The sequence below is a fragment of the Erpetoichthys calabaricus genome, chromosome 7 (assembly GCF_900747795.2).
Source record: "Erpetoichthys calabaricus chromosome 7, fErpCal1.3, whole genome shotgun sequence".
Classification (NCBI taxonomy): Eukaryota; Metazoa; Chordata; class Cladistia; order Polypteriformes; family Polypteridae; genus Erpetoichthys; species Erpetoichthys calabaricus.
In genome coordinates, this window is record NC_041400.2 from 43903989 (window position 1) to 43931362 (window position 27374).

The 27374-nt window shown below is 38.6% G+C and overlaps 1 protein-coding gene across 2 annotated transcripts in view; it reads left to right on the plus strand.

Annotated features, from left to right (window-relative positions):
• Nucleotides 1–27374, plus strand: part of LOC114654324 (receptor-type tyrosine-protein phosphatase delta) — a 2007901-nt gene that overhangs the window by 1253974 nt on the left and 726553 nt on the right. The gene's annotated exons all lie outside the window — the stretch shown is intronic.

The following is a 27374-nucleotide window of genomic DNA, read 5'->3' on the forward strand; positions in this document are numbered from 1 at the left end:
GCGTGCATTTTGGGACTCTGAATGCCCAAACATGGCAATGTGAATACAAGGACCTCAGTACAGCCTCCGTCCTTTGTACTTCAGAAAGAATGAAGTCATTCTGGCATTACCTTGCAGGGAAGGTATTGTAATATCAACTTCAGAAAAATATGTAGTTTGTGTTCAAGTGCCACAATTAATCTTAATGTTTCTTTCAATGTTCTTCCCATTTCATTCAAAATGATTTCCATTATTGCCCCTAGCATGGTTAATATAGCACATCTGTAAATCTACCAACTAAAGTGGTGTGAGTGTGAGTGAGTGAATATGTGAGTGTCGGTGTGAGTGTGTGTTTAGGGGCAAAGGATCAGCAAGGTTTATTCTTTGCTTCCAGAACTCACAAAGATTGCTTTAGCAGTTACTACCAATCACTGCCCAGCCCCTAAAAAGTTAAGCTCTACGCAATTGACAGTGATTAATGTCTGCCTAGAAGTCTTGTTCTCTGATTATTTCTGTTAGGAAAGGAAATAACCATGCTGGGAATGTGAAGAGATTTGTGTGATAGTTTTAATGGACCTCTTGCCAGTTCAAAACCATTAATTATGAAAGTGAAGCACCTTATATGTACACAGATCCCATTTGTTTAGAACGGTGTATTGTTGATCTCATGCATGAGTATTTCCATCAAAATTCAAATGTGTGTCTTTCATTAATCTTCACAGCTGGGGATGTGAAAGGCAACATTTGAGGATCATATGCTATTGTTTTTATTTACAGTAGCAGACAAACAACTGAATCAAAATGATTATGAGGACAAAGAACTTACATATTGCATGGTAACAGTGTCTCAATACAAGAAAATTGTGTTATGACTATGAATCACCTTGTGTTAATTGACTAATCAGTCGGAAATTATTGTTCAGTAAGTCATTGTGATTCTCTTCGGTCAAAGATGGTTTTGAAATACATATAACACTGGCATATATTTGGACAGGTATTAAAGTAATGAGTTCTTTATGACTAGTTTGTTTGTTACATTTTGTATATCACTTCTGTACATCTTGCAGAATGACATTCATTAGGCATGGTACATGCAGGGTTTGTCAAAGAATTCACAACCACATCATTTTTAAAGAATGTAATCAACCAGATAATTCAACTTCAAAAAGTGTAGGCGGAAATATGTAGCTGTAAAGGAATCATTCAAAGCAAATATTAATATTTAAAACCTCTGCAATGTTACTTTAATAGTTAAAGAAAATGATCTGATACGGTAGATTTCCATCTGAGCAAAAGGGTCCTACTCTGAAAAGCTGCATTGCAGATTCAAATGAAATACGTGCTGCAAATAGATTAGGACAATTTATGTAATTTTGAGTATCAGAGTATACTGCGTATATGATCTTATCTATTACACTAACACGGAATTATTTATAAATATTTTTTTCTTAAAATCTGTATTATTCAGTCAAGGTACAATAATGTATTAATGCTTTCCAATTGCATTGTCAGTAGACAGCATTTTATAAGAAAATAACCCCTCAAAAAGTCAACGGAGAAATCAAAGTGAAAGAGAAAAAAATACCCCAACTAGCCATACAACCAGGGGTCTGGGGGTCCTCAGGCGATCCTCAGTTTTACAATCAGTGAGTCAATTTGTCTGTAACTTACCCCATTTAATTAGCTGCTGTTTTTTTTCCTCTTCTCTTATTCTGCTTTCTGCCATAGCTTTAAATGCGTAACTCACTTTTGTTGTTTTCCTTATAATTTAGTCTGTTTTCTATGTAGTTTGCTGCCTTTATTGTATCTCTCTATTATATAAAAAAATCCTGGGACGAGACAAGACTTTTTAGCCTGGGACGAGACAAGACTTTTTCAGAGAGATAATTTCATGTCCCGCGAGACAAGACTTTTTGCCAAGAGATTTAACCTCGCCCGGAGCCAGAAATAAAACACAAAGAGTAGATTACAAAGTAGAACATTGTAAAGAGGCTCAAAAACATTGTCGCGATATACATGCAGAGCAGGTTAGAGATAATGAAAGTACTAAAATTCTAAAGTCTCAAAAAAATGATAGTAAAGGTGACATTAGCGCAAACAAATGGAAATTATTACTCGGTGAAATAATGGAACAGCAAAAAGAGATCCAATATATGGACGTAGGTGATATGACAGAAGTATGTAGATACTGTTCGGATTTAAATTTTAAGTTGGAGACTTGTAGATTGTCTAATTCGTGTTGCCATCAGGGAAAAGTAATGTTACCTCCTAATGAAGAGGCATATCCACAAGAATTAAAAGATTTGTTGTTTGGTGAAAGTGAAATCCACATACGCGAGTGGCAGAGACGTGAAGTGGCTGGCATGTAGTGCAGGCCGGGGGTTGGCGAGTGAAGCAAGCAGGGAGCAAAGTCCCCTAGTCCTAATAAAGACAATTAACAAAAAGCACAGACACCCAGGCAAACAACTCTGAAGGCTGAAAGGCTGACGTTACTTGAGGGTCAGACCTACTAAAGTGCTTGTTAGTAAATAAAATATTAAATAACCTAAACACTAGGAAAGTCAGAATTAAAATCATGATGATGCTGAACATCTTAAAAACCAGACTAAAAAAATACTAAACTGTCCTGAAGTATCATACACTTATGCTTGGTGCATTCTAATAAAAATGTACCAAATTCACTTTTGTGATTTCTACATTCACCCCCAAAACATAGAAACTAGGAAATATGAGGCCTTGCTGATCCTTGGGTAGGAGTTCAATTAAAAACAGAACTTGGTTGGAATAAAAACCTGCAGTCACATGAGGTTTCCACTGAATACCACTAGTCTTATTCACTCTGCAGATTGGACCCAAAACAATTGTTAGATCGTCTTTTAAAGAGGGAAATTTAACAAGATGTGTGATAAAGTCTAAAAGAAAGACAACTGAATGTTATTAAAGATACCACATTGGTTTTGAGCCATATTAGATTACATACAGCACAATAATATACAAGATACATTCATACCATACATTAGAAGCAAAAGTAGAAAGACTAAAAAACAATATGGAGGGGAAGAATGTCAATAATGCAACACAAATTTTAATATTTTAATGCTTAGAGCAGGCATGTCAAACTCACTACCATTGGTGGGCCGCTTCGACTGCCATACGTGCGTCAGTGGGCCGCACTGTAACATACTGAAAACTTTAAAAAAATGTAACACTTAAAGTTTAAAGAAAAGTAATTTATTTCCATACAATCTCCATACAACAGCATACAATTAGAGTCTTAGTCTCTTAGCTATGTCCTTATATTATTATATTATATTCATTGCTTATATAGGAGTCTTACAGTGTGAGATTTATTTCTTTTGTCTCGACACTAGGCATCTCTTGTTAGTAACCAGTTCGTCAATATCAGGCTTGAAATCTTGTGCAGCTTCAATTTTTATGAGGGATGAAAGGTGCTCGACACTAAGTCTTGAGCGATGTGGGGTTTTGGTAGCTCTCGATGCCAACTTACGGATCTGCACATACGAGGGTGGCAGGTAAACATACAAGCCTGGCACACCAACTTCGTTGTATTTTGCCTTCAGAATAGAATCTGACTGCAGTTCAATCAAATCCATTTGGATATTCTCAGGCACATTCTCAACGTTGTAAGAGTATGGTGACGTAAACAGCACAAAGTCCTGTTCGTGTGAACTGAAATTACAAAAACGCTCACTGAATTCATTGCTCAGTAATTCAAGTTGGAAAACAAATCCTCCAAAAATCAAATTTTACTTTACTAAAATAAAATAAGCTGATATGCAAAAAGCCCCCTGACCTACACTAATTTTACAAATTCAAAATCACAAAAATTTCTAATAAACAACTCACCAACTTCTCGCGTCCACTTCAGATCTTCAGCTGTAGTCTGCACTAACTGGTCGTTACAATACTAGCACAAAATTACATAAAACTAGAGCAAAAAAACGTGAAACTATGCGAGCTATTACTACTTGTGATGGTCAGTTCTGCCCAGTGGCCAGTCTCAGCAGCCCAGTCAGTAGTGTAGCCTGCCAGGCTCATGGCAGCCCTGGGCAGAGAAAGAATCGGTGGCCCCTTTGCCCACCAATGTCAATAAAGGTATCTTATGCACGGCGGATGGCCACGTCCGTTGCGAACGCTGCATAGCCGCCTCGTGCTCATGACACGCTTCTATATGCGCGTGTCTGTAATTTGAAAACCAAGTGGCTGCCCATGATATTCTCATTACGGCAGAACGTTATAATACTACATATAGCTTACTGCTCAGACTCGAGCGACATTAGTAAATACAGCGTACTAATTAACAAGAAACACAATATTTTTTCGGCCACATTGCCGTCAGCTGTGCCGTTATTTTCTCTTTATGTTTTATATTCAATATATATTGGCGTGGCGGCCCTGTGCAGGTGCACAGTTTGCACATGCCTAAGGCCTCCCCTGCTGCCAGGCTGCTGCAGCCTAGCACTTCAGTTGTGACGTCGCGGCTTATTAACTTTGGACAAGGCTCGTGGCTATACTAGCAGATGACGTTTCCGGTACCGTAATGCCATGGGAAAATGCGCTTTTGTCAGAAGGCAGAAGTAAGAAAATTCAATAAGTAACGCCGAAGATGCAGAATGATTCAATCACAAACGATAGTAATCATTTTGTACAAGTTTAGTGCTAACTAGGATCTGTCATGCAGGCCACACAGGTTTCTGTTGTGGGCCGCGGGGGCCGCGTGTTTGACATGCCTGGCTTAGAGAACACAGGAGCTTAAGTGTATTAAGAAAAACAAGGAGAGATAAAATATACACAAAATGAAGTACATATATATTTGTCTGAAGTTTTCCTCCGTGGAGAGGTCAGTAAAATGTCAATGGCTACATTATTAGCTATATAAGGAATTATTGAGAATATTGTGGATATTCTGAAGGACTAGGAGAAAGAAGAAATGATAATTGTTTAAAAAAAAAGCACCTTTTATAAGTATTAAATGCACATTCTGAAAAGATTTCCAGTCTTTACATGTGTATTTTTACAACAGGTTCACGGGCAGCTGAAATGGGAATTGAAGGCACGTTGTGTATGTGGGTACAAAATTGACTTAATCTCAGGATTCAAAGGATTACAGTGTGAGGAACATTTTCAGAATTAGTTGGTGTTAAAAGTAGTGTCCCTCAGGGGTCAGTGTTGGCTGTTTTTAATATATCTCAACAATCTGGACAAGAATATGATCAATAAGCTGGTTACGTTTGCAGATGATAACAAATTGGTGGAATACCAGCTAATCTAGAATCAGACAATTTATTACAGCATAGACGCTTGGACAGATTTGTGGCAGGTGAAATTTAATGTAAGTAAATGTAAGGTTGTGCTTTTAGGAAGTAGTAACCGATGAGAGGTCTGAAACTTGAAAGTACAACTTATGAGACGGATCTAGGAGTTTGTAATGGACCCATCACTATTGAAATCCAGACAGTGTGCAGAATAGCATGTTAGGTTATATACCACAATGTGTGGAGTACAAGTCAAGGGAGGTCATGCTTATGTTCTACTGCATACTAGTGAGGTCTCACCTAGAGTACGGTGTATTGCTTTGGCCTCTATATTACAAGAAAAAAAAAGCAGTGCGAGACAAATGATTCTAAGAGGTATGCGCTATTAGGGAGGATTGAAGGAGTTGAATTTTTTTTCAGTTTAAACAAAGGGATATTATAGTTGAAGTGTTTAAAATTACAAAAGGAATTAGTACAATGACGCCAGGCTGATGCTTTAAAATAAATTCTTCAAAAAGAACATGGGGACACGGTTAGAAACTTGTTAAGGGTGCACAATTGTTAAAATGTTTTTCTTCAAAGAACTAAAGACACAAGGAATAAATTGCCAAGTAGTGTGGTGGGGAGCAGGACTTTAGGGCCCTTCAAATCCTGACTTGATGTTATTTTGGACAATCAAGGTGAATATGATGGATGAACTCGCTGGTCTGAATGGCCTCTTCTCTCCATAATTATTCTAGCATTCTAATATTCTAAAGTGTCACGCACAGGGTAACACGCAGAGTCTAAAACAGATGTTGAGACAGCAGCTGTTCAATTCAGAATCCAGTACTTTAGTCATTACACCACACTGTCTACCTCAGACCTCTACAACAGGAACACCAAGAGTAAATGGGAGTGATGAACACACAGAGACAATAAGAAAGTACAAAATTTACAAGCAGAAAGCACCAATATGGGCCTGATTTCACAGGTGTTGTCCCTTTGTCTGCTAGGTGGGATGGTTTGCCCAGTTATCTCAAGCACTTTAAAGCACACCTTTCTCTTACCTCCCCCTCTCTCTCTGTCTCTCGTACTCACAATCCTGAACTTACAACAGTAGCTGCTATTGACCTTGGTACTCTATAGTCGAAGGATGTATAAACCGAGGGGGATTTAAATCACCAATGAGATTATGAAATCTCACACATTGTCATCTAGTGTTCTTCATACTGTTTTAACCCTGGGCCTTTTTGAGCACTAGCCAGGTCACTTGGTGACCTGCCTCACTTAAAAGGCGACATAATCCAACTTCTTCCACTTTAGGACTGTGTGGAAGTCACCTAATAGGATGGAGCAAAGCATCTATCCTCCTGCCTGTCCCAACCTTTAAAAGGTTTAATGGTCTCACTTCTATTGATATGGGACCACATGCCACCCTATAACAACCAGCAGGTGCTCTGATGATGTGCCAACCCACCGTGACCTTTATTATATGAGGGCAATCACAAAAGTAAGGTCTCCAAAGCGGTGGGGACGTAGAGAAACTGTTTGTATGGCTGTTGGCCACACTGTTGTGATTGGTGCTTCCTCCACTCCCAAACAAGCATGTGCGGCTTTGCTGGGATGCTCAATCTTGGCTTGGCAGCCCTTGAAAATGGAGCTCCCGTTGAATGCTACCGCCAAGTGCAAAGTTCGCGTAGGAGAAGGTTGAGGAAAACATGTGTAAAGATCGGCGGTTGGAACTTCATCACCCACCCACCCTATAGTCTGGACTTGGCACCCAGTGACTACCACCTGTTCCCTAAGTTGAAAGAACATTTGTCCGGAAGGCGATTCTGCTCTGACGAAGAGGTGAAAGATGAGGTTCAATGCTTCCTGAAGGACATGGCGGCAAGCTGGTATGACAAGGGCATTCTAAAACTACCACAGCGTCTACAAAAATGCATCGACCGAAATGACGATTATGTAGAAAAACAAATAAGTCCATCCATCCATCAATTTTCCAACCCACTGAATCCAAACACAGGGTCACGGGGGTCTGCTGGAGCCAATCCCAGCCAACACAGGGCACAAGGCAGGAACCAATCCCGGGCAGGGTGCCAACCCACCGCAGGACACACACAAACACACCCACACACCAAGCACACACTAGGGCCAATTTAGAATCGCCAATCCACCTAACCTGCATGTCTTTGGACTGTGGGAGGAAACCCACGCAGACACGGGGAGAACATGCAAACTCCACACAGGGAGGACCCAGAAAGCGAACCCAGGTCCCCAGGTCTCCCAACTGTGAGGCAGCAGCGCTACCCACTGTGCCACCGTGCCGCCACAAATAAGTCTTTAACCTTTAAAATGATGTAAACATTATAGAAAATAAACGGTTGTTTGTATTTCTAAAAAAATAGGAGACCTTACTTTTGGGATTGCCCTCGTACTTTAGGTGGAAGGTCAAGTAATTCTAGTGCCTGCTTGGTCAACTGCCCACAAGCATAATGAGATAATGTTACACAGTTCTCCCAAACTGCACATCTCTTTCAATCTCCTTCTGCCTCCCTCACGAATTTTGCTTGGCTTCATCCCTGTCCATAACATTGTTTCCTGCAAACCAAATCTGTTGGCAAGCCATCACGATATAAAAACTCTTGCCATGTTTTTTTAAGCATTATCTCATTATATAAAAAGTGAACAAGCTAACCCTGATAACAAGTGTACTGCTACCTTAATGGGCAAGGAAAGTTTTTCCAGTAAGGATGTAGTGGACCACCAACATGAGATAATATTGAAAAACAATATGTGCTTGTTAATGGAGCTATAAGAGCACAAGATTACAGTATGCCAACACAATGTTATTCAGTTTTGTTTTTTAAAATGCTTTTGTTAAGGTACTTTGTTATTCATTAGTGTTCAAGTCATAAAAATAGCAGAACAACGTAATAAACAGATGTTTTTTCAAGAATGTTTCTCTCATTAGAAGCTGTGGTGAAGTTGATGGTGAATGAGTGTTTGAGTGACTTTGCCGGCGTTCTACAGCTCATCCTTATCATCATTTTATTAAAAGTATTTCTAGCTCCAGATTTTGTGCTTTCAGGATTGCACTGCATCGCATTGATATTTTCTTGTAGCAGTAAAGATGGAAAATTTAACAGAAATTTGAAATCCTCTGGAGATGCTCATGATATAAATTTGATACAAACTGTAATTTAACTGCTTGAAAAACATAAATCTCATCATTTAACAGGAGAAGAAGTATGAAATACTAAGTGGAACACTGAGAAGACTTGATGGCAACCATTTGAAATCAAGAAAAATGAAGAGCTATTTTACAATAACATACTGTTTAAGTAAACTGGCCACAAAATCTATTAGAGCTAAACTTCTAATATACTGTAACAACAATACATGAAGACAATTCCATATTCAGAGTTTTATTATATTTGATCAGTTTTTCTTTTCTCTTTAACAATCATTGTTTGAAATTAGCTTTTTTGTCTCACCCATTTTAGAAGTGTGCACCTTCTCTCGTTTTGGGGATGTTAATGCCTTTTTAACTCTCTCTGTCTCTTTTATTATAAAACTTATGATCCACTCTTCGATCCTGATATACTGTGGAAACCAGACATTCTATTTTATAAGCCTTATTCCCCACCTGATGATAACACTCCTGTTCTTATAAAGTAAATATATCGTTATGAGCACAGCACATTATTGGAACCTGAGCAAGTCAATTAACCAGTCTATGGTCAAAACAATGTGAAATCTGTGTTTTAGTGAAACATATAAACTTAGAATAGTTCTGGGCCTTACATACAAGACACACCATAAAATAAAAATCATTTTATCATTCTTGTACAGTTTCAGTGCATAAAGAAAAATAATCAGGAGTAAAAGTAGTGCCACTCACAGCCAACTTATATCCCCTCTTGTGAAAGAATAACTTCCATTTCTTCACATAAATGTCAAAATGACTTTCAAATCAGCATGCCCTTTGCTCAGGTAGCCATTTAAGATGTCAGATGTGGAGTTGAGGAGAGATTAGTAAAGGATCATTTTAAACATTACAACTTCTCACCCTGAAACTGACCAGCTTATGCATTTTAAGCAGAACTACACCCGCAGTGATGCAAATATAATGGTAAAAAACTCATTTTCTGGCTTTCACATTACACAAAAACTGCAAGCATTGAATTTGTTTTTTGCGGGCAGGGCAGTTTTACAAATAAGTTCCATAAAATATACAGGAATAATTTTTTTTTTATATTTATATTATTTTATCCCTTTTCCCATCCATGTTCTGTACTCATTGTCATCATTACAGGATCCTGGGGCTTCATAATGATGACATCTTACTTTTTTACTGCATGTCTCACTGCTAGGAAACCCACTCAAATCTACAAAAATCCTCATGAGAAGCAGTTTCTGTATGCATTTTAGCAAATGTATCTTAATCTTTTGGTCTGCTTGACTATTATTACCTCTGAGTTTAACCGTTTTGTTATTTCTTACATAATTTATTTATTATAAGCTAAACATCTCATGTATACACAAAACGATTAGGAACTTCTTCTTCTTCTTTCAGCTGCTCCCATTAGGGATTGCCAAAGCGGATCATCTTCTTCGGTATCTTTCTGTCCTCTGCATCTTGCTCTGTTACACCCATCACCTGCATGTCCTCTCTCACCACATCCATAATCCTTCTCTTAGGCCTTCCTCTTTTCTTCTTGCCTGGCAGCTCTATCCCTAGCATCTTTACCCAATATACCCAGCATCTCTTCTCTGCACATGTCCAAACCAACGCTATCTCACCTCTCTAACTTTGTCTCCCAACTGTCCAACTTGAGCTGACCCTCTAATGTACTCATTTCTAATCCTGTCCATCCTCGTCACACCCAGTGCAAATCTTAGCATCTTTAACTCTGCTACCTCCAGCTCTGTCTCCTGCTTTCTGGTCAGTACCACCGTCTCCAACCCATATAGCATAGCTGGTCTCACTACTGTCCTGTAGACCTTACCTTTCACTCTTGCTGATATCCGTCTGTCACAAATTACTCCTGACACTCTTCTCCACCCATTCCACCCTGCAGGCACTCTCTTTTTCACCTCTCTTCCACAATCCCCATTACTCTGTACTGTTGATCCCAAGTATTTAAACTCATCCACCTTCGCTAACTCTACTCCCTGTATCCTCATCATTCCACTGACCTCCCTCTCATTTACACACATGTATTCTGTCTTGTTCCTACTGACCTTCTTTCTTCTCCTCTCTAGACCATATCTCATCCTCTCCAGGGTCTCCTCAACCTGCTCCTTACTATCGCTACAGATCACAATGTCATCAGCAAACATCATAGTCCACGGGGACTCCTGTCTAATCTCGTCTGTTAACCTGTCCATCACCATTGCAAATAAGAAAGGGTTCAGAGCCGATCCCTGATGTAATCCCACCTCCAACTTGAATGCATTCACTCGTAACGCAGACCTCATCACTGTCATAATTCTCTCGTACAAATCCTGTACAACTCTTACATACTTCTCTGCCACTGCCGACTTCCTCATACAATACCACAGCTCCTCTCAAGGCACCCTGTCATATGCTTTCTCCAGGTCCACAAAGACGCAATGCAGCTCTTTCTGGCCTTCTCTATACTTCTCCATCAACATCCTCAGAGCAAACATCGCATCTGTGGTGCTCTTTCTTGGCATGAAACCATACTGCTGCTCACTAATCATCACCTCACTTCTTAACCTAGCTTCCACTACTCTTTCCCATAACTTCATGCTGTGGCTCATCAATTTTATTCCCCTGTGGTTACTACAGTCCTGCACATCCCCCTTATTCTTAAATATCGGCACCAGTACACTTCTTCTCCACTCCTCAGGCATCCTCTCACTTTCCAAGATTCCATTAAACAATCTGGTTAAAAACTCCACTGCCATCTCTCCTAAACACCTCCATGTTTCCATAGGTATGTCATCTGGACCAGCGGCCTTTCCATTTTTCATCCTCTTCATAGCTGTCCTTACTTCCTCCTTGCTAATCCATTGCACTTCCTGATTCACTATCTCCACATCATCCAACCTCTTCTCTCTCTTGTTCTCTTCATTCATCAGCCTCTCAAAGTACTCTTTCCTTCTGCTCAACACACTCTCCTCGCTTGTGAGTACGTTTCCATCTTTAACTTTTATCACCCTAAACTGCTGCACATCTTTCCCAGCTCGGCCCCTCTGTCTAGCCAATTGGTACAGGTCCTTTTCTCCCTCCTTAGTGTCCAACCTCTCATACAACTCATCATACGCCTTTTCTTTAGCCTTCACAACTTCACTCTTCACCTTGTGCCTTATCTCTTTGTACTCTTGTCTACTTTCTGCATCTCTCTGACTATCCCACTTCTTCTTTGCCATCCTCTTCCTCTGTATACTCTCCTGTATTTCCTCATTCAACCACCAGGTTTCATTTTCCTTCTTCCTCTATCCAGAAGTCACGCTAAGCACCCTTCTTGCTGTCACTCTTACTACCTCTGCTGTAGTTTCCCAACTGTCTGGTAACTCTTCACTGCCACCCAGTGCCTGTCTCACCTCCTCCCTAAACTCAACCTTGCAGTCTTCCTTTTTCAGCTTCCACCATTTGATCCTTGGCTCTGCCCTCACTCTCTTCCGCTTCTTGATCTCAAATGTCATCCTACAGACCACCATCCTGTGCTGCTTAACTACACTTTCCCCTGCCACCACTTTACAGTCTTCAATCTCCTTCAGATCAACTCTTCTGCAAAGGATATAATCTACCTGCGTGCATCTTCCTCCACTCTTGTACGTAACCCTATGTTCATCCCTCTTCTTAAGATACATATTCACCACAGCCATGTCCATCCTTTTGGGAAAATCCACTATCCTCTGACCTTCTTCATTCCTCTCCTTGACACCATACCTACCCATCACCTCCTTGTCTCCACTGTTCCCTTCACCAACATGCCCATTGAAATCTGCTCCAATCACCACTTTCTGTCCCTTGGATACACTGTTCATCACTTCATCCAACTCACTCCAAAAATCTTCTTTTTCATCCATTGCACACCCACCTTGTGGTGCATATGCAGTAACAACATTCATCATCACACCTCCAATTTCCAGCTTCATAATCATTACTCTACCTGACACTCTTTTCACCTCCAAAACACTCCTGACATACTGTTCCTTCAGAATAACACCTACTCCATTTCTCCTCCTATCCACACCATGATAGAACAATTTGAATCCACCTCCAATCCACCTGGCCTTACTCCCCTTCCATTTAGTCTCATGTACGCACAATATATCAACCTTCCTTCTCTCCATCATATCTGCTAACTCTCTCCCCTTACCAGTCATACTGGCAACATTCAAAGTTCCTACCCTCAGTTCCACTCTCTTTATTTTCCTCCTCACCTCCTGCCTCCGGACATGTCTCCCCCCTCTTCTTCTCCTTCTTCTTTGAACTGCTGCTTGGAAACCTGTATATTTCTTTAGTAGCCTGTGGTGTGTGGTGGTGGGTGCATTTGGTCTTTGTGTGGACGATCAATGGAGGCGTTTAGTAATTCGGATCTAGTCAGGGAGCTTTACCTCAGCAGGACTGAGGCCATTAGTATTCAGCTAGGAAAGTTTGAAACATTTATAAACAGTTTTTGAGTGACCTTCAGGCTTTAATTTTTCAAATGTAGTTCTTAACAAATTTGATAAATGGTTCGTTAAAGTTTGGTGCGTGAACTGTTGATTAATAATGATGGATTTTGGAGGAATTAGAAAATGTTGATAAATTATTGTAAACAGGCCCTAAAAATTGAAATATTATAAATAAGACAAATGTGCTGAGTACTAAGCATATATGTGTGTGTATGTGGTGTATATATTGTTTCCAAAAATCAAACTGAAAGCATTAGCAATTATAAATTCATTTTTCTTATAAGACTGAAATGAATTCCACCTGACAGCGATGCCTAATATTTTCTGAGGGCTCTAACAAACAAACATGTGTCATATGAAACCAATTTATTACTGTCAGAGTGCTTTCTCTGATGCATCAATATGCCTTTCATTGTTTTACCTGGCTGACCTACAGGACTGTCTCTGTTTTAAAGCAGTCGTAACATTTTGAATATCACGTTAACTTGTACTCATTCAGTTCATATCTTTACTGTATTAACTAACTTGGTTAGTTTTAATGCTTTGAATGATTAAGAGTGAGATCTTGAAATGTAGCCTGTTGTACTGTAACATAAGCAAATCCTTTGTCTTTAATTGCACTCAACTCCTGAATTTCCATAAAATACTTGTTTGAAACTGCTGAATGCACCTGAGAAGTATTTCATGTATCCAGTGTGAGGGATGGCCGGCCATTTACCCTGGCCAATACCCCCAGGCCGCTAGATGGAGCCCTCCCTGTAGCATGGAAGTGCCCCGAAGACCAGCAGGGAATTATGGACAATGGAGTTTTTATTCCCAACCCTGCTGGACACTGTGGGGCCCACCAGAGGACGCTGCAGGGAGGCTCTAGGACTCTTACGTGCCCTATAACCCGGAAGTGTGTCATGATCACATGACAAGAAGAAACGATGTGCTTCCGGATTGAGTAAGGACTTTTTATCTGACGCGGAAGTGATAAGAAATCACATGGACTGTAGGATGGGAAACACTTTCAGGTCAGGGAATATAAAAGGACTATGGGAAAGCCCAGACGCTGAGCTGAGTTGGGAGGCAGGGTGGCTAAGTGTCTGGGAGTGGAGGATTGAGTATTGTTTATTGTATTGATTGGCACTTTATTATTATAATAAATATTCATCTTTGGATTTTACCTGGTGTCTGACGTGTAGTCTGAGGGTTCAAGGGGTCACGGAGACCTTAAACAGTTACACCAGGTACAAACACAAACACACACAGTAGCTGTATGCTTTCTACTCATAAATTATTTTTACCCGATTGTGGGAGGCATGAGTCTGTCCTGGCAGCAGGGCATGAACCAGCTCTCTAAGGGGCACCACACGTGGGCCCAGTTTCAAATACAAAGTTAATCTAACACAAATATATTAGTAATCAGGCATGAGGCAAAATTTAGTTGTATCAGATTTCACAATACAAAACATAGCCTTATATCGGGAATTGTATGCCATGACCTCAAGACTGAAAGGAAAAACAAAGTCAAATAAAAATGTCTTGCATTGAAAAGCAGGGGATATGAAAACCTGATTGAAAAACTAGAAGTAAGGTAAAACTTACAAGACTGACTCTATTTTGGGAGGACCATTATTCACTGGAACGATGGGAAGGTGAAATTATATGTACAAGTGGGTTTGGACCACAGGTTAAACAGACTATAAATATAACATCAAATTACGATACATTCAGAAATTCTCCAACAATTCTGCATTAATGATTGTATTGATAAAGTGGATGAGATGGGGTATAGGAGTCAGGTGGAGAGTTTTGTTTCTTGGTGCAGAAAGAATTGTCTGCAGCTTAACATCAGCAAATGCCTCAAGCTTTTATTAAACGCTACATTTTCCTCTTGAGACAAGTACTATCTATCTATTAGAATAATTACTTTGATTTTAAAACTAAGGAATTGTACATTTCTACTTCTGTGTTACTATATTTGAGGGAGTCATTCGATATGTTCAACTACTGACATGCACAACAAGTAAACGCTTTAGTAGGCACTCCCACCCAGACCCCCGAATGAAATGGGCAAACAGGTACTAACAGGTATTGTGTGCATGTCATTCAGAGGGTCGTATTTGGTACCAGATGTGTCAGCATGAATGAATCACCTTCACAACTCACCTTATCAATGTATCGATGATAAATCACCACCTAGACAATATGAAGCCATTTTTATAATGGTGCAAACAGTGGAATGTGCAATCTGTTGTATTTGTAATGGAAAGGTTGTGAAATGAAAAACACATTGAAGTTGTGCTCCTGTAAGCAGAAAAGAAGGTCCCTTACAAGAGACAAAACAATTTGATGTCTCTGATGTCTCAAGGGCGCTACCAATACGTCGTGATATGAGGTTTGTTTTTATGGTACATATTGGGTCTCCTGATACACATACATAACTTCCCAGGGTAGTAAGAAATGCCAGCTTAGTTGATTGGTACAGACATGATCAGGAAGCAGGTTGTGATGGGGTGCGGTCTCCTCCTAGATTGGTTCTTATCTTGTGCCTGATGCTGCTGGGATAGGCTCTGGCACCACACACACAAGTGGAATAGACGGGTGTGCACGTAAATGTGTTCCACTGGGTTGGTCTGAATTATACCACACAGATTTTTGGTTTGCTGTCAAGCAGAATGTATGAGTTAAAATGGTTCTGTGAAGTTCAGCAGTGGATGCTTCCTTTTTCAGTTGACTTTATTGCATAAGTATTTGACCAGCTGCCCCAGGGGCACACTGTGCTCCACACAGTCCACAGTCCGGTCAGCAATCAGCAGCGATAATTGGCATCGTGCACAAAACGAGTCCCAACACTCACGTCTGTAAATACACACTCCTGTTTGTTTTCTTAGTCGGTATGCTGGCCACTAACATGAACAAAAACATGAATATGCATAAGAGCAGATTGACAGTAACCGTTGGCAAATAGTAAAGCAGAATCAGCATTAGTATGACAGGTTTAGAAAATGAAGTTAGAAAAGAAAATAAACACAAGCAAAGCCAATCTAAATGCAAGAGAGGAAAGGTGGGTTTTCAGGCAAGAACTGAATGTTAACATTGGCAGAGCTTCACAGACAGGCTTGGAGCCAGTAGAAATAATTTAGAAGATCAAAAGAGGCAATATTGTGTTTCTGCCTCGAAATCTGCTTCATTTAAGATGGTGCCATCTTGCGTCATCAGTGCTGTTTGCTTTTTTTGTTTGTTTTGATCTAGCTTTTAATGATACAAATGTTTCTGCTGCTCTGAAGTCCCGTGTGCAAAGGCTGTATTAACCTAGCCTTTATTATGGCTATAGAGAAGTGGGCATGCAGGCGGCAGAACAGGGAGACTCTCTCAGGATTGTGCTTTCTCTGATAGCTTAACTTTAAATTTCATACAATTAAGAGCGTTCTGCAAATATTGAGAGAGCAAGGGACCACTACAGGCTGAAAATCTCAAGGGAAATGTCCTGAGATGTTAGGCCAGCACTGATGAAAGTGTCTGTCTCAATCAAGTTTGTCTAAGCACTCAAAAATTATGGGATCTTTCTTTCTTAGTGAAGAGAGTTGATTGGATATTTTGCTGGTCACAAACAACGGTCATTCCTTTGTCCTACCTGTGACATATATTGGCTTGCTACCATGGCTTTACCATTCATGATGTATCAGTTCTGCCGCTTTGACAGATGGCTCACAACTGGTGAATAATTTCTCTAAAATCCTTGTGAATTATGCAACAGTCTACATCAGTAGAGGTGTGTGCCTTCTTTGGAGTCCTTGGATAGATAATCTCCAACAACCTAACTTGAACCTTTTCCTTGTCAGCCAGGACTTGGCATCTGGAGCCTATATGATAACAATACCTCCATTAATATTCAGAATTCTTAATAATGGACCTCCCATTCAGTATTGTTTTAAGTCTCTTTTTTGCTTTGCGTCCTGCCCCACCATAACCTATCGTCTATGGGGGAGGAGCAAAAGCTTTAGATTTGTCAAAAATTTCAACCTCAATATTTCGACGGATCGCAACATTTCAGGGTCTCCTGACACCGAAAACATTCAATATTTCGATGATAGGTGTGTGTCTGTCTGTCTGTGTGTGTGTCACAGTTTCTTGAGGATGGTCTACAGCTAAAATGGCTGGATGGGAAAATGCCAAACTCGAAACTGAAGCCTGTTATGAGATGACGATGTTCTGATTAGTGTTTGAGCCAAGTGAAAGAGTCACTCTAAAGGAACCCACAAATACCACAATTCAGCAATTAATTATGAATTATAATGACCTATTTTATGATCAGAAAGATCAGCATCAGAGTGATAAATAATTACTGAAATGTTATGGAATAGTTCGAGTAACTTGGTTCCTAGAGCACAAAACCTACTGATGCTCACACCCGAATTTTTATGAGCTATTTTAAATGTTATTTCCATACTTCATTGTATGGTTCTTGGTTTTAGTGAGAACAACTGAAAGTCAGAATTCCATTGTTCTTGTGATAAACAAACAGCAAATAAAATGAAATAAAGGCTATTGGAGGTCATAAGGTGCATAGCTCTTAAAAAATTACCAATAACAAATGACAAAAATTAAAACCTGAAGAACCAGAATGGTACAAATATGTTTGATATTCAAATATGACCACCCCACCCCACCCCAATTCCCCAAAAATGAAGGCAAATATATTGAATTTGAAAAAGGACAATTAATACACGGTACAGTATGGAATTATTAAAGTAACTCATGCTTCAGTTAGGACAAGCATATGCTAACATTATGTACAATAGCTCATTCAAAATACAGAAATCCGAAAAATCTAATTTACTTTAATCAAACCTAATCTCAGTGAAATTTACAAAACTATAGAAAAGGTTACACTCTCTTGAATGGGGGAAAGAAAAGAAAAGGCCTTCATGTTTGACGTTGGTTCCTTTTGGTCGGTGTTATAAATGCAACATTTTTCACCTCGTGTTGAAGTCATCAATTTGTACTTGGCTGGGATAAGTTAAAAGCTGGCAAATTATTGTATTCCTATTGGCAAAAAAATGTAAATTTTTGATATTTTAACATGATGAGGTACAGATTTTAGCTAAACTGAATTTGCATAAAAAATCTCATCCACCCACAGTAGTGTGTGGGGGTCACATCCTCCTCAGAACACGACCTTCCATGGTTTGTCATGACTGCAATTATTTTAATAGTCCAGGCAATATCACACTGTAGAATGCACATTATAAACAGCAAAAGTATAATGCTTATTAAAAACAGAGATATTTTTTGTGCTTAAATATGTTGTACACATAGGAGTAAGACATTAACCTAATATGATAGGTTTAAATAAAAAATGCAATATTTAAAACACCATGCATTAAAAACAAAAGATGACACTGAAGAAAAGCATTAGGCCACAGCAGTGTCCCGTTTTACAGTATGGAGCTTCTGTCAGACACATCAACACTGATTTACCAGTAACTTCAATTTCAAATACACTACTAGAATACCCTGAAGAATAATTTTATCTACAGACGAGGCCTTTATTTAGGGTGAATCTGAATTCTTGTAATTAATTTGGCATACACAGCAAAGGTATAAGCTTCAGGCTCAGCTCAGTCTGTCACACAGTACCTATGCCTTACCCGCCTTAATCAAATGTTGTCTGCTAGGGACTGGAAGCATCTGGAGGGAGGGATGTGCACCACTTCAAAATTCATTGGTTGTCACTTTTCCATTGTAGATTAACTAAATGTTCGCAGGCTGGAATGAAGAGCCATTAACATATTTTCTGGCCCATCACACCTTGACCACCTTCTGTTCTCTCTTTGCTTTCATTTGATGGACCACTCACTTTAGTCAAGACCCAGACTAGCAGATTTCATTAAAGTTCTTACCCACAAGTTGCTTGAACTGATCATCTTGACTTCCACTGTTAAAATTAATTGTGTGGGTGCTGATGATTAATGTCATTCTTTTTCATGTTTATCTTATTCATATACTGTAAGCATCACCAAATCAAATTCTTTTGAAGTAATGTTGCTATGGTAATAAAGTTTTTATTGTTACCCTAACCATTCAATTGCAGCTTATCATTGAATTTTAATAGCAGGTCACTCCACTAAAGTGAATTTCCCCTTGGGATTAATAAAGTATCTATCTATCTATCTATCTATCTATCTATCTATCTATCTATCTATCTATCTATCTATCTATCTATCTATCTATCTGTCTGTCTGTCTGTCTGTCTGTCTGTCTGTCTGTCTGTCTGTCTGTCTGTCTGTCTGTCTGTCTGTCTGTCTGTCTATCTATCTATCTATCTATCTATCTATCTATCTAAAGAAAGTAAGACTTATCTAGTGCTACTGATGTGATTTGCTTCACTTTAAAACTTTCTGTTTCTGTAGGTTAGTGTCATAAATGTTTTGTTGGCTACATTTCTTTAGATTCAACCACAACTAAAGTCCCCAGTATATGTAGACAGACTGTGCTGTTTGTTGACTTTTTCTTCGTCTCACATTCCAGTTTTTCTTCTGCATTTTGTGTTTTTTGTGCTTTACTTTGTTTTTTTAACTTCTTCATTTTTCACTTTTTCATACACTTGTACCAGTGATAGCAGCACATTTTTCCTGAGTTTCCTTACTTCCAGAATTCAGCCTGTCCCTAAGCCACATCTTTGCCATCTTTCACTTTTCAATAACTGAAAAATACACCATCCTGGAAATTCAAGAAAAAGTGAAGATCCACCATGGAGGAGCAGTAGTTTATATGGAACAAGCCAATTTTTTGGTTTGCTATTACAGATACTGTATAACAAAATCATCCATATTTGATGTTTATGTAAGCAGCTTGTCTTTAGAAATCAACACACACTGTCTTTGTCAAAATTATTATGTAGGTTTTCATCTATTTTTAAATATGAGTAAATATGAGTACTGAACATGTACTTTTACTGTTGATGTTGGTCACAATAACACTGCTGCAATTATATATATTGTGAGGTTTCTGAACTCTTTTGGGACCCTATGGGATGATAACACCAATGTGTGCCCTGAAGCGCAATCACCGCATCTGTGGAAGACTGCTTGTCCATTGCCTGGGCAACCGCAGGCCACAGCACTGCAGCAGAGTGCCACGGTAGAAACTCTGAGCCGATCGCGGTCATGCTATATGCGCCTGCTGTCAATGGGTGATGCAAGGAACATTATAACAGTAGTACTTGGCCACTAACCTCGCCCCGACCCTTCCTGATTGTTGTGTCTTTGTATAGGAGAGTGGTAGATGCTGCTACAATAAATAACCGTGCTGTTCCTGTTTCCAGTTGAATAAAGCTGGTTTTGCTAAAGTACTGAGAATCAGCCTCGTGTTTTGGGGTGCAAAACAATGACTCACATGTCACAGTACATATAAACATATTTCTCTCTATTATAATAAAAAAAATCCTAGGACAAGACAAGACTTTTTAGCCTGGGACAAGACGTGACTTTTTCAGAGAGATACTTTAATGTCCCGCGAGACAAGACTTTGTGCCAAGAGATTTAACCATGCCCGGGGCCGGAAATAAAAAGACAAAGAGTAGAAGACAAAGTAGAAGGTCGTAAAGAATTCAAAAACGTTGCCGCGATACACATGCAGAGCAGGTTAGAGATAATGAAAGTACTAAAATTAGAAAGTCTCAAAAAAATGATAGTAAAGATCGCATTAGTGCAAACAAATGGAAATTATTAATCGTTGAAATAACAGAACAGCGAAAAGACATTGAATATATTGTTGAGATTTAAACTTTAAGTCGGAGACTTGTACAATGTATAATTTGTGTTGCCATCTGGGAAAAGTAGTGTTTCTTCCCAAAGAAGAGGTGTATCTGCGAGAATTAAAAGATTCGTTGTTTGGTGAAAGTGAAATCCACATACGTGAGCAGCAGAGACGAGAAGTGCCTGGCACGTAGCGCAGCCCGGGGGGGTGGCAAGGCGAAGTGAGCAGGAGACCCTAGTATATATATATATATATATATATATATATATATATATATATATATATATAACTAAACACCTGTTTATTAAAACCTCCACAATGGTAAATCCATGTGTTTCGATCACATTGTGCATTTATGAAACTCTGTTCACCTGTTAGCCCTTACATCCCTCTTTCCTGGTGCTTCTTGTTGCCTTTCTTCATTGGACACTGCAGCACACATTTGGACACCAAACAACGTTACACCTGGGCACAGATCCGGGATGTTTTGTCATTTTATATATACTAGCTGTGCAACCATTCTAAGACAGGTTGAAATCTAAGTAATCAAAGTAGACCTCAGTGTTAGTGTTTGCAGTGCACCATGCAATGAATGCTTATGTCTCTGTTATATGCCATTTCATATGGGGTTGGTAAAAGCGGTGTTAATGTTTGTGATGCGCCATCTATTGGAATGAAAAATGTAGTGCATTTTATTACTAAAAATGTTTGTGATGTGCCATCTGTTATAATGACAGAAACATTATTAAGATATTTATTTATTTATTTTTTATTAGAGCACATGTTTGTTTCTGTTGACTTGCTTGCTGCAAAGCTCATATTTCTACCTCAGGACTGATATAACAGAATGGACAGTGCAGTAAAATCTACTTTTTTATTTGTCATTTTTCACCCAAAATCTTTATATCTACACTTTTTCACAAACTTTAAATATATAATTAAAGAAAGGTGTGCATTCCAGACAGAAGATGAATGGTGATGCCTGAAAACTCATTAAAAACCCTGCAGTGTAAAACACAGTCTTTAAATAATTTTTGAAGATTAATATTCTCAATAGTCTGTAAACACACTGAAGTTCTTAACTATTGTTAAGTTTATTTGCAAACCTGCAACCTAACACTAACCTTTTTGAGTTTTTATTTACTTATTTTACTTCATTAATGCTCCAGAAACTTTATAATTACAAACAAATTGTGATTTTCTTAATATAGTAACTGTAAAGTGCAATGTGCTTGGCTATAAAACAAACATAAGTATATATTTTTCATTAAATATTTTTAATTAAATGGCAGGAGGTTCATTCTTCTACTATTTGAATAGAAAAATCCATGTTGAGTGTTATGATAGATTTGGTGCTAACCAGCTTCTCCCATAATTAGGTAAGCTGTTACTTCAATTTCCTTCTTGTGTTGTAAATCCAAGAATTCTAACAATAGGTTAGCTGTTTTATATTAATATAGCGAGCATCTATGTACGGGGACAACATTGCATTTTTACTTGATTTCCATTATTATCGTGATTTTCATTCTGCTCTCCCTTGGTTATTTAAGCTGTTATTTACAAATGGCCACACTAGTAGGTATGACACTTAAAAATGGCCATCTTTCATTATTCTCTGTCATTTGTCCTGGTGTCTACTCCACTTGTTATTAATTAACATTATTAGGGTAAAATTAATGAAGCAATTTCCACAGGAAAACAGGTGAATAAATAGGAAAATGACAAAACAGAGTTAAGGATTTAAATGTATAGCAAAAATAAAAATAGTTCTAAATACTTAAAAATATAAATCTCACACTATTCTGACTATTCTGTGCTTTTACAAAGACAGAATAAGTGAAGAAAAAGGAAATGCCAGTTGACTTGACAATGCAGTCAATTAAAGGTCACAATCATTCATTGATTTTTACCAAAATCTGCAGCCACATGGGCCCCAGAACTTAATAGTAAGTACACTGTTATGTATATAATATCTTACAAATCTGATAATAAAAAATAGGCATTTTTGGGCTTGATCAACATTTTTACAACAGCTATTCAAAACCTAACTTTACAGATATTGTGGAGAATGTGAAACCTGCTGATACTGGACTGGCAATGACAAGCTGGTAGATTGATTCAACGCTGTGTGACTTACTGTGCTGCACAATGTCTGTCTGTGCTACTGTTATTGTATGTTGGCTGCAGTAGGCAGCAACTATGGGGAACAATTATGCCACTTTCCCCCAGATCATTTAGTTATACTAGAGAAAACCCATAATGGTGTCATTGCAATTGAAAAGTCCATAACAGTTGCGTTTGTCTCTATATATTGCTGCAGTCTATGTATAAAGGTCAGTCTGTAGTATATAATGAAAGTAATATCAAAACCATAATTTACCTAAGTAGCCCAAGTACTAGGGTGTTGTACCATGTTAGCCATTGTGATATCTTGCCTGAAGAAGGGGCCTGAGTTGCCTCGAAAGCTTGCATATTGTAATCTTTTTAGTTAGCCAATAAAAGGTGTCATTTTGCTTTGCTTTTCTCTAAGTAGCCCAATAAACCATACACATGTGAATTTAATTTAGGTCTTTGAAAAACTGACTGGCCCAGTATAATCATAAAATATAATGTCATTACAGTATAATATTCATCTTTTAACATTGACCCATGATTCCTGCTTATTGTGACTGTGCCAGCATATCCAGAGAATGCAATATCACTATCAGCTCAATGCACAACCTCAGTAAGTTCTTCAAATGAGAAGTAACATATTTTTAGTGGTAGGCTCCTGAATGCAGCTAAGTTGAATTATAATTATAGCCCTGATTTTTTACTGTCAATGTTTATTACAAGCTGGCACCTGTACTTACTAATGATAAATGAGGTTCTTTATGGCCTGGGAGCATTTTATAGTTTTAGACGATCCCTAGAACATCATGTCAGCTATGGAAAAAGTCCAATATCTGTTCCAAGCATACACTTCCTTAATTCAGTTTTAGCAATACTGGCCACAAGATGGTAACCTTTACTGGAGAGGGTGGCAGTCCATTGCAGGGCATACTTTCACACATTGATGGTGAATTTTACAAGGCCAATTTCAAGTTTCTAAGTTCCCTAAAAAATATCTGTCTGGTATGTTGGAGGAAAACCGGAGTACATGAAGAGTCTCCCTTGTAGACACAAAGAGAAAATGCAAACTCTAAACAGGGACAAAGCCATAATTTGAACTTAGTGTCCTAGAGCCAAAAGGGCGCTACCATAAGTTAAGAACTTGCCATAGGTGCAGTGAGAGAACAAATCCTGAACTTTGCAAATAACTAGTGCTCCTTTAAATTACACTGAGGTCTTAAGTACCAAATATGCCACCATCATTTCAGGAAAGGTGGATATAAAGCCTTTCCAAATGTCTAATAGGGTTTTTCCTCTTTTCCAATGACAAGAGGTCTAAAGACCTCCTGAATCATCATCAGGTCCATGGGCATCATCAGTCATGGAATGGACATACAACTTTTGAGCTGTTCTCACACATTTAACTTACAGAGGACATCGACATCACCACATTGTAACCATAGTCGGGATCTGTTTCATCGCTAACAACTTGTATTGTAACACTATGTCCAAATCTCTGATGATTTACTGGGATTTAGGATTTAATATCAAAGAAATGTGGTGAACAGAAAAGGTGTGCTATAGTAAGCTGCTGAAAACAGGAATTCATATAACATTAGCTGAAAATATTGTATGATATTTTACAAAGGTAAGTTTGTAATAAGTAACTATAACCAAGAAAATCAGCTGCAAAATTGTGTTAAAACTTTTAAAAATTTAAAATCAGCAAAAAATAAACAAAATAACACAGTGCTTTCAATGCCATTCAGCCATCCCTGTTAAGTGGTAAGGTCAGACGTACGCAGGTGGTAGGGCCTTTATTATCCTGGACAATGGACAATCTGTTAGGCAGACCGCAGTTTGTGGGACTGTGTCTCTGATGTGAATATGAGAAAAACTGGAGCACCACAAGGAATAGGCCTCTAACCTTTTCTGTTCACCCTGAACACTTCAGACTATAAATATAACACCATGTCTTGTCACTTTCAAAAATTCTCAGATAATTCTGCACTAACGGGATGTACAGTATTGTTAAAGGGGTGAGACTAGTTTATTGATTTTCACTGCACCAAAGAGCCTCTACGCCTGGTCAATCTTCAGGGAGTGGATGTGAAAGTGACGCACTGCTAAAAGTACTTGGGGGTCCACTTTATTGACAGGCTGGACTGGTCTGAAAACACAGAGGAACATATAAGAAACAACAGGACAGAGTTTTTTTCTTATGGGAACTGCATTCTTTCAATTTGAGTAGTGAAATTCCTCACATCTTCTTCAACTTTGTGATGGCCAGTGTGATTTTCTACCCTGTGGTGTGTAGGGCTGGTAACATCATCATTCCATCACTTCAAATCGAATTGACAAACTAATTAAAAGAGCAGGTTTGGTTCGGCCTTCTGGAGGTAGCAGCGAAGGTGAGAATGTAGCCAAAACTGAGTGCCATTATGAACAATGCTACACATCTTCTCTCTGACACACTAATATTGAGCGCTTTTAGCTAACAAATTATTCATCAAACAAGTGTGTCAAGAGATGTTACTGGGGCTTAATAATATTATAAGGCAATATGTCTTTCTAATGCCTCATTGTGACTGCTCTTTTATCTTTGGCCTACGCAGATCTTTTCATTCTTTTAATAGTTCATGTGTATTTGTTGGTTTTATGTTTTTGTTTATTTACTTGCCTACAGCTGTTTATAGGATGCTTACTCATCTCTGTGCACAACAAGCCATTTTGCCAGCTTTTTGAGAGGAATCCATGTCATCTTCTCAAGCAAGGCCCTTTAGACCAGCACTGATTTTGATCACAAGTCCATTAATTACCCCTTACTAGTTACAGGAACCTTAGGAAAATGGATCTGAGGTCCTGGTTGAATTTGATCAACTCTATTGCTGCAAACCATCCTCAGGCCAGCTGCTGAAAACTGTCCTTTCCAGTTAGGGTTAGGGTTAGGGCACACAGCAAGCAAACATCATGGATCAGGGCATTTACTGAGGATCACCATTTTCTGGGCCATTCTGCTATGCCTTAGCTAAAACTCAAAGTTTAATCATTCTGGCATCATTATAACAGTATTATTCGATGCAGATTGTCTGTATTTTTTTTGGCGCAAAGTTTTCAGTACAGAAGAATAGGTTTAGGAGCACAGTGAACATTTAATAACCAGTACACATGACTACCCAAAGCACTGTGGTTTGTTAGTGCTTCTTCTAATAAGCAGGGTGCATATTTTTAAGATGGTTGCCTCCAGCAAAATATGTTCAGCTGGCAAGGAGCTTACAAAAGGTTCAAGGTAATCACTAAACTACTGTCTTGCCAGAGCTTGAGGAAATTACTTTTACACAATCACAAATATTACAAATATTTCTTTGAAATTTTCATCAATACTTGTGGCAAGATAGTTGCTTGGTCCTGTGTGAACTTGTTGTTTGACTTGGTATTATTACATATGTTGCAAAAGTGAACAAATAAAGCCTGAATTGATTCAGACTGGTAAGGTGAGGTAAGCTGACAATCTGCAGTGGCCATGTTATGTTGCCTTAAAATGTATGATTCTTTAATTACTTTTTTAAAATAAGCATTTACCCTAAAAAAAAGCTTTTGGATGACCTTTCCAAGTCTGCAGAAAACAACCAATTCATACTCTGGCTGCAGATTCAATACCATCATATCTAAAAGGATGAAATATTGCAACACTTAATGACCAACAGGGTGGCACAACGGGTAGCATTGCTGTCTTAACAGCTCCAAGAAACAGAATTTGAATTACATCCTGATCACTGCATATAGTTTGCACTTTTTTTGACATTATTTGCATGAGTTTGGTCAGGATGCCATATCTCAAAGACTTCTGTCAGATATTGACTATTCAAAGATGATCCATTATGAGTGAGCAATTGTGAGTGTTCCATGTGATAGACTGTTATCCCATTTCCACTTGTTTCTTGGCTTATGACAAGATAGATTTTATCTCTCAGCCTCCTTGTAACACAGTGTTAAACAAGTCTATTTACTGAGTCTACATTATACAATTGTTAGGAGCCAGCAAAATGGAGTACAAAGTAAGAGCCAGTTTTGGAGGTCCTGCCTGTATATTAAGCCACCCCCCAAGCAGGAGTCAAACCGCTTGGTTTTCTGTTAAAAAAGTGTACATGCTATAAAAAATTAAAGAAGGATCACAAAGAATTGTTACTAACTCAATAGAGATAGAAAAGGGAACTGTGTTTGTTCAATTTATGTCAAAACTGCTGGAGAATGTATGAAATACATGAGAATCCACAACTATTTGAGTAAGGTCTTGTGCCAAACATACTTCCTCTAAAATAAAAATAATGCAATGATGATGGACAAGTTAAATCAGCCAGGGAGGAGTCACCAAAAGAATGAGCTGGCATTACATCATTAGTAGAAGGAGTGCCTATAAAAAACAGCAACTCTGCACAATTGCATGTGCTTTTCCAACTAGTGTGACAAAGGAAAAGCAGTCCTTTTAAGGATAACGAGTCACCTCAAAGAGCCATGTGTAGAGAATCCATCCATTATGGCCCTCGGCGCCAATGCTACTTTGTGTCAGCAAAACGCTCGTGATGACAACTAGCCAATGACCAGTGTTGTGCAAGTTCAGTTCACACATATTAAAATGAA